Source organism: Cervus elaphus, chromosome 13 (genome assembly GCF_910594005.1).
Source record: "Cervus elaphus chromosome 13, mCerEla1.1, whole genome shotgun sequence".
Taxonomy (NCBI): domain Eukaryota; kingdom Metazoa; phylum Chordata; class Mammalia; order Artiodactyla; family Cervidae; genus Cervus; species Cervus elaphus.
In genome coordinates this window covers 23,720,646-23,728,828 of record NC_057827.1, presented here as the reverse complement: position 1 = coordinate 23,728,828, position 8,183 = coordinate 23,720,646, and positions in this window count along the sequence as shown.

Sequence of the window (8,183 nt, the reverse complement as noted above, 5' to 3'; positions counted from 1 at the left end):
TCTGGAGAAGGGAATGGCAACCTACTCCAAAATTCTTGCCTGGTAAAATTTCATGGATAGAGGAGCCTGGTGAGTTACAGTCCATGTGGTCACAAAGAGTCCCAGAAGACTCAGTGACTGCGCATACATATGCATGCATATATGCACACGTTTTGTGATACATATTGTAGGTTTTCTTTTTTGCAATTTTATAAACATGAGATCATGTCATGCACAGGGCATCTTGCTTTTTCACCAGCCCTGACAAGTGCAAGTGGTCCTCCCCAGGGGCCTTAATCCTCTTACTTTCCTTCCCTCCTGGCTTCTGTGGGCATTTGGACTGACCACCCTTCTCTAGACCAGTGGATCCTCCCCTGTGAGTCTCAGACACTGGGGGACACAAGATATGACAAGGGGTCCTGGGATCCATGTGACCACCATACTCTAGTGCAGAAGGTTGGCAATCCTCTTTGTAAACTTTTTAAAAATATGAGAAAGACTCTTTTCTTCATTTCTGGAAACTTTTTGGTTTCCTAGGGCTACCACAACAAGTTAGCACAAGTTAGGTGGCTTAAAACAACAGAGATTTATTCTTCTCACAATCCTGGATGCCCACAATCTGAAATTAAGGTGTCAGCAGGGCTGTGATGTCTGTGATTCTCCAATAGGGTCCATCCTTGTCTCCTTCAGCTTCTGGAGGTCCCTTAGCTTGTAGTCACTTAATTCTATCTCTGCCTCCACCTTCATGTGCTCATCTTCTCTCAACTCTGTGTGCAAGCCTCTCTGTCCTTCGTCTTATAAAGAAACCTGTCACTGGACTGTGGGCCAGCACTCCATCCAGGATGATTTTCATTCCTAAACCCTTAACTAAATATGTCTGCAAAGACCATACTTCTAAATAGCATCACATTCTGAGGTTCTGAGTAGATTTGAATTTGGGGGATATTCTGCAACCCATTAAGGTTCTCTCTCATATCTTCCTGTCCTTATTTCATAGTGTCTTTTTCTAATGTGTTTATCGCATTAAGTGTATTTATTTGCTTTATCTTTTAGATTGGTGTTTGTTCACTGAAGTTCCCGTGACTTACAGTGGGTAGATCCCTCATGTACCTTGTCATTAAACTGTGAGCCCTGTTTTACAGGATCCCCTTTTCCTCGGAGGATCCTGCTGCTTGGGTTGGGAGCTTCACCCAGAATAACTGTACTTGTTCCTGCTCAGGACCCTCCAGGCCAATCTCCTGTTGGGCACCAACTGTGTTAATTTCCAGGTTGGAGTTGTTGGACCTCAGAAATCATGAATATTTGGGCTCAACACACAAGAAGTAGACTTGACATTTTTATTTCTCCTGTGGAGACTTAAAAAAATCCAAACTCCCATGGAGGTAAATATCAGCCTTGACTTTTCCTCTTGCCGAAGGGTAGGTTTTCCTTGTCTACCCTTGCTCCTAGGCTGCAGGCCACGTGGTCTTGGCTTTAGGGAAGTGTCTCAGCTCCAACTCCTTACCTTGCGCTGCTCCGAAGTCTCATTCCTGACCCAAGTGGGCATATAGACCAGTCTCCAGTTGGCCAGGCTCAATTCTCCATTTCTCTTTCTCTCAAACATTCAATCAGTAGTGACATCAGCTCTGCCACTGAAGGTTCAGAGACCCTTGAGTAAAGCATCTAATTGTACAACTCCTTCCTCTCATCTGTGCCTTGTTAATTCTAACTTGCCTTGATCCCAAATCACCTCCTCTAAGAAGACTTCCTGGATCCCACCAGCTCCATCTCTCATTGCTCCCAGACTGATACTTCTCAACCTTGGTCCTCTGGGAAGCAGAGGTTGTGGACAAGTCATTACAGGATCCTGCATCTTATCTGAGCACCACAAGTGAGGTGGGGAGTAACAGAGGTGTTGGATGGGCCTGAACACTGTAGAAATAAGTTGGATTTTAGCTGTGAGTGATGATGCCTCACTGACATTTTCTACGGTTGGGCCATTCAATCAGATGCCCACACTGAAATTGTGCCTCCAGTTATTAGGAGGAAAATGAAATGGAGGTCAGTGAAGAAGCAACACAGAGTATAGTGGTCATGTGGAGCAACTGGAACACACGTGCGTAACTGTGGGTGTGTAAAAGCTACACTCAAGGGTCTGACAGTTTCTTATATAATTAAACATAAACTACCCCATGATCCAGCAATTTCACATATAAGTATTTTCTCAACAGAAATTAAAGTTGACTCTATAAGACTTGTATGAGAATGTTGATCACAGCTTTCCCATAATAATCTCACACTGGAAGCAAACAATACGTCAATTAACTGGGGGATGAACAAACAGTAATATATTCAAGGGAGGTTTCCCTGGTGGCTCATTGGTAAAGAATCCACCTGCAATGTGGAAGATGCTCGCAGAAGGCATGGGTTTGATTTCTGGTCCGGGAAGATCCTCTGGAGAGGGAAATGGCAATTCACTCCAGTATTCTTGCCTGGGAAATCCCATGGACAGAGGAGCCTGGTGGGTTACAGTTGTGGGGGTTGCAACAACAAATATACTCAAAACTAGATTATCACCCACAATACAAATGAATGAACCATACATCTACACAAACATGGTTGCATCTCAAAAACTGGATGCTGAGTGAAAGAAGCCAGGCACAAAAGAGTATACACTGTAGATTCTGAAATAGGGTCAAGTAATCTATGAGGACATGCTGCATGGTGTGCTGTAGTCCATGGAGTCGCAAAGAGTTGGACTTGACTGAGCAACTGAACTGAATCTATGAGGTGAAAAAGTCAGAAGCAGTTCCCTCTTGGGTGGGGGACATGGATACACTTAGAAATGTATGAGGAAACCTTCTGAGGTGTTTTTATTGCTTTTATTTTAACTGTTTGCAACACTTGGGTGTTTGCATTTGTCAAAACTCATTGAATGGTGCAGTTAAGATTTGCGCCTGTCATTGTATATAAAATTTACCTAAAGGAATAAAAGAGAACCATAAACAAATGCTGAACCCCAGTTAATGCTAGCAGTGCTGAAGTACTCAGAGCTGAAGTGAAGCATATTTGAAGCTTACTTTAGTACATTTTTTAAAAGACGTATTAGTGGATGGCAAGAGAAATGGATAAGTAGACAGATATGTGATGGAGTAAGTACCTATATTTATTGAAGAACTAAGTAATGAATGTATGGGTGTTCACTGTGTAATGCTTTCAAATTTGAAAATTTTCATTCCCCATATTAATCCCAAGAACACACATTTTGAACAAAAATCTAATGTATTTGTTTTGGATTGATGACAATGTGAAGAAGAACTAAAGAGCCTCTTGATGAAAGTAAAAGAGGAGAGTGAAAAAGTTGGCTTAAAGCTCAACATTCAGAAAACTAAGATCAGAGCATCCGGTCCCATCACTTCATGGTAAATAGATGGGGAAACAGTGGAAACAGTGGCTGACTTTATTTTTCTGGGCTCCAAAATCACTTCAGATGGTGATTGCAGCCATGAAGTTAAAAGACGCTTACTCCTTGGAAGGAAAGTTATGACCAACCTACACATTATATTAAAAAGCAGAGACGTTACTTTGTCAACAAAGGTCCATCTAGTCAAGGCTATGGTTTTTCCAGTGGTCACATATGGATGTGAGAGTGGGACTATAAAGAAAGCTGAGCACAGAAGAATTCTTGCTTTTGAACTGTGGTGTTGGAGAAGACTCTTGAGAGTCCCTTGGACTGCAAGGAGATCCAACTAGTCAATCCTAAAGGAGATCAGTCCTGGGTGTTCATTGGAAGGACTAATGTTGAAGCTGAAATTCCAGTACTTTGGCCACCTGATGTGAAGAGCTGACTCATTGGAAAAGACCCTGATGCTGGGAAAGATTGAGGGCAGGAGGAGAAGGGGATGACAGAGGATGAGATGGTTGGATGGCATCACAGACTCAGTGGACATGGGTTTGGGTGGATTCTGGGAGTTGGTGATGGACAGGGAGGCCTGGCGTGCTGCAGTTCATGGGGTCACAAAGAGTCGGACACGACTGAGCGACTGAACTGAACTGATGACAATGTTAGTCACAGGAGACAAATGGGAGTAAATGGCTTCTGTGTTTTGCTTTACCAATATCCATTGTACAGAAAGCAGTCTTATAGGACTATAATAGGGTAAGATAAAGAGATTTTATAGTAACTTCATCAAGCTCAGGATTGATTTTTTAGCTACTTTCCAAGCAAGGTAAATGCTGACCTTTTAAAAAATTATCTTTAGTGTTTCTTTAGTAGACAGTATCAATAATTAGTCTGTGACACTATAATTTCCTATCACTATAAGTTTATTATAGTTTAACTTTAAATGAAAGAAATAGATTCTGAACCCATGAATTTTTTGTGCATGGATTTTCTTTTGAGTGAAAATAAAATTTAAAATGTCCTCTCATTCTGTAAAGTGTTTGATAACATTTTACAAATATGCAGTATCAAGACATGCATATGCCACCTTTTGATAATGTTTTAAATGATGGAATACTTTTTTTTTTATTAGTTGGAGGCTAATTACTTCACAACATTTCAGTGGGTTTTGTCATACATTGATATGAATCAGCCATAGATTTACACGTATTCCCCATCCTAATCCCCCCTCCCACCTCCCCCTCCACCCGATTCCTCTGGGTCTTCCCAGTGCACCAGGCCCGAGCACTTGTCTCACGCATCCCACCTGGGCTGGTGATCTGTTTCACCATAGATAGTATACATGCTGTTCTTTCAAAACATCCCACCCTCACCTTCTCCCACAGAGTCCAAAAGTCTGTTCTGTATTTCTGTGTCTCTTTTTCTGTTTTGCATATAGGGTTATCGTTACCATCTTTCTAAATTCCATATATATGTGTTAGTATGCTGTAATGTTCTTTATCTTTCTGGCTTACTTTACTCTGTATAAGGGGCTCCAGTTTCATCCATCTCATTAGGACTGATTCAAATGAATTCTTTTTAGTGGCTGAGTAATATTCCATGGTGTATATGTACCACAGCTTCCTTATCCATTCATCTGCTGATGGGCATCTAGGTTGCTTCCATGTCCTGGCTATTATAAACAGTGCTGTAACAATCTGTAGAAATTCTGTTTTTCCAAATTTCCAATTTTAATTTTTGCCCTTTCATCTTATATGATATTAAAGAGCATGGTGATATGAAAACATCTTGAGTGTACATCAGTGGGTAAATAGAATAAGAAACACACGTGGAATACTATTCAGCCCTAAAAAGGAAAGAGATTCCGTCATTAGCAGCAACAGAGATAAACCTGGAGGACGTTACCCTAAATGGAAAGGGAGACACAGAAAAGCTAGCAAAATCTCACTTATGTGTGGAATCGAAAATATTCAGGTTAACAGAGGCAGAATGTAGAACAGTGGTTACAAGGGACAAGGAGGTGGGGAAATGGGGAGATGTTGCCAAAGGATATGAAGTTGCAGTTCAATCCAGGGATGCTCTGATGATGTGGTTTGGGAAGGAAACAAGCTGGGGAAATTAAATGCTCAGAAAGGCTACCAGATATTTCTGAATGTGCTTTTGCTGATGACAACGGAGGTCACTGCTCCAGACAGACAGCCCGGAGAGAACCTCAGATCCATGCTTCCTCACTTACTCTGTTTGGTGCACAATATTAGGAAACTCTACTTGTTTAGAAGATATAAGAAAGCCCCTTGGAAACTTTTCCAGCACCCAACTCCCTTTGAGAATATGACTATCCCAGAAATATGCATGCACTTACCCTGGAAATACTATATTCACTTACAGGGCTCTATAGACCTCCTAAAATCCATCTCAGGACATCAGTGGACTCATGGGTCTCAGGGTAAGAAGCAGCCTTGCAGCAGTAAGTCAGGTGATTCCTGCACTATGGGTCCTTAGTTCATACCCAGGCCTCCCTCACTGGTGCCCCCACAAATGCCAGAGGTCCCCAGATAGGCAAGAGAGTCCTCTGGAGGCAGACCAAGGAATCTGAGTCCTGACAAAGATGCCCACACTCATCTTCATGATCCCCTTTTCTTTCTATGACTCAGGAGTTCTGGGACCCCTGCCACAGGACCCTCAGAAGGTGACTATTGAAGCCTTTGGGGAAGGTGGAGTGCTGCTGTATTTTCTACTATTTGGATCAAATTCTTTTCAGAGAGTTGATTGTGGTCTAGAGTTTTCATCCTGCGGGTCTTCTGAACTAGGACTCTGATAGAGGAGGGGTACTTCTCACAGGAGAAGCCAGGGGCAAAGAGGACTGAGCAATGTTTATGGGAGAGAGAGAATAGAGTCTGGCAGGGAAAGGCATTCACAGTCTTGGGCACTACAAGACTCTCACTTTTGAACCCCCCTCATTGCATATCTGTCTCTTTCCTATCTGGAAGGAATTCCCAGAGGTTTCCTGTAAGTGAATGTTAGTCCCCTGTCTACATGTCAACAATGGCGTCCTACTGAGTCCCAAATGCTTAATGTGCCCCCAAGGCTGTGAACGCCTGTCGCTGCCAGAGTCTACTCTCCTGTGTGTGTCTGTGTGTCTCTGTCTCTCTCCATCATAAACATTGCTCAGACCACCCACCCTGGCTTCTCCTGCTTACTATGAGCAGTGCCTCTCCCCCAGCACAGCCCTGGTTCAGGAGCCCCTCATTTCCTCAGGATGCTCACTCCAGACCATGGTCCACTCTCTGAAAAGGGTTTAATCCAAATATTGGAAAATACAACAGCAATGCACCCTTGCAGAGCTTAAATTGTCACCTTTGAGAGGGTCATACAATGGGGTTCCCAGAACTCCCTTGTCATATCCTGTGTCCCCAGTGTCTGAGACTTGCAGTGAAGGGTCCACTGATCTAGAGAAAGGAGATCAGTGCAAACGCTCACAGGAGCCAAGAGGGAAGGAAATAAGTAAAGGAGATGGAGAGGACTAGGGCCCATGGAAAGGACCAACTGTACCTGTCAGGGGTGGTGGAAAAGCAATGCTGTGTGCGTGACACAGTCTCATGTTTATAAAACAGAAAAAAGATACAGATACACCCTACAAACACAAGTGCATGTATGTACACACATGTCTACATATGATATCAAAGTATGTGAAATGTGTTGAAGGCTGTACATGAGGTTGAGGACATGGATGTTCCCTGGATGGAGGAGTGGACACTCCTGTGAGCAGGCAGGAAGCCTGGCCACGCTGAAGAGAGGAAACCCAGCACATGTTGAGATTATAGTCCTGCTTTATGTCAACTGTACATGAGAAGAAGAAAATATAGGAAACTACACAAAGATATACATGGAAAACAATATAGAGGGCATAGTCTCTGCTCATCTCCAGTCACTCCCCCAAGGGAACATAGCCCAGTGATACCAGATCTCCTGAAGTTTCTAAAGGAGCAGGAAATCTGGAGTTTCATGTGAAATTAAAACACTGCAGCTTCCAAACCCTTAGGGAAGAAACAATACCTATTCCACACCATTTCTTCCAGAAAACACTGTGAGGGAAAACTAAACACATCAGGGGACCACCTTCAGTACAAACCAGTTTGTAACCCCCAATCTAGAGCAAATCAAGCTTACGTGTACTCATCTCCAGAGTGGGGCCAGGGCCTTCTGGGTCCTCTGTGAGGGGAAGGGGGACAGGTAGCTGGCATGACTGTGTTTTGTTTCAGACCCTCTGAGGAGCCTTTCACATGCTTTTATTCATTTAATTGACACAAATCAGGTATTAAGCTCATGGCACACATGAGGAAACTGAAGCTCTGATGAATAACTTGCCCAGGATCATCTGGCTCTGAAGTGTCCCCTCCAGGCCCCACAGCCTCCTTGCAACTCTGAGTCTCCATCGCCTCCTCCTTCTCTGCCCTTCTGGCACCTCCTCCTCCTTCCTCTGTCCTGGTCATGACCCTCCCAGCTCACTGTTTCCCTGTCCACAAGATGGTGCTGGGCAGGCAGGGCTCAGCCACATCCAGGCTGTGCTCTGACGGGGACACCATGTCAGGCTCACATATTAGAGTGGAGGAGGGGCTGCTGGGGAGACTCAGGCAAACCTGCTGATTTATAGGTAGGGGAACTGAGGCCCAGAGAAGGTACAAGCTTTACCCAGGGTCACACAACAGGAACCACCACACCTCTCCTTCCCCAAGCTCTGCGTCTGTGGTGTTAAATGCATCCAAAGTTATTATTTAGCCTTAGGTGTAAATCACAGGGTCATTTTAACAGTAAATTGGGA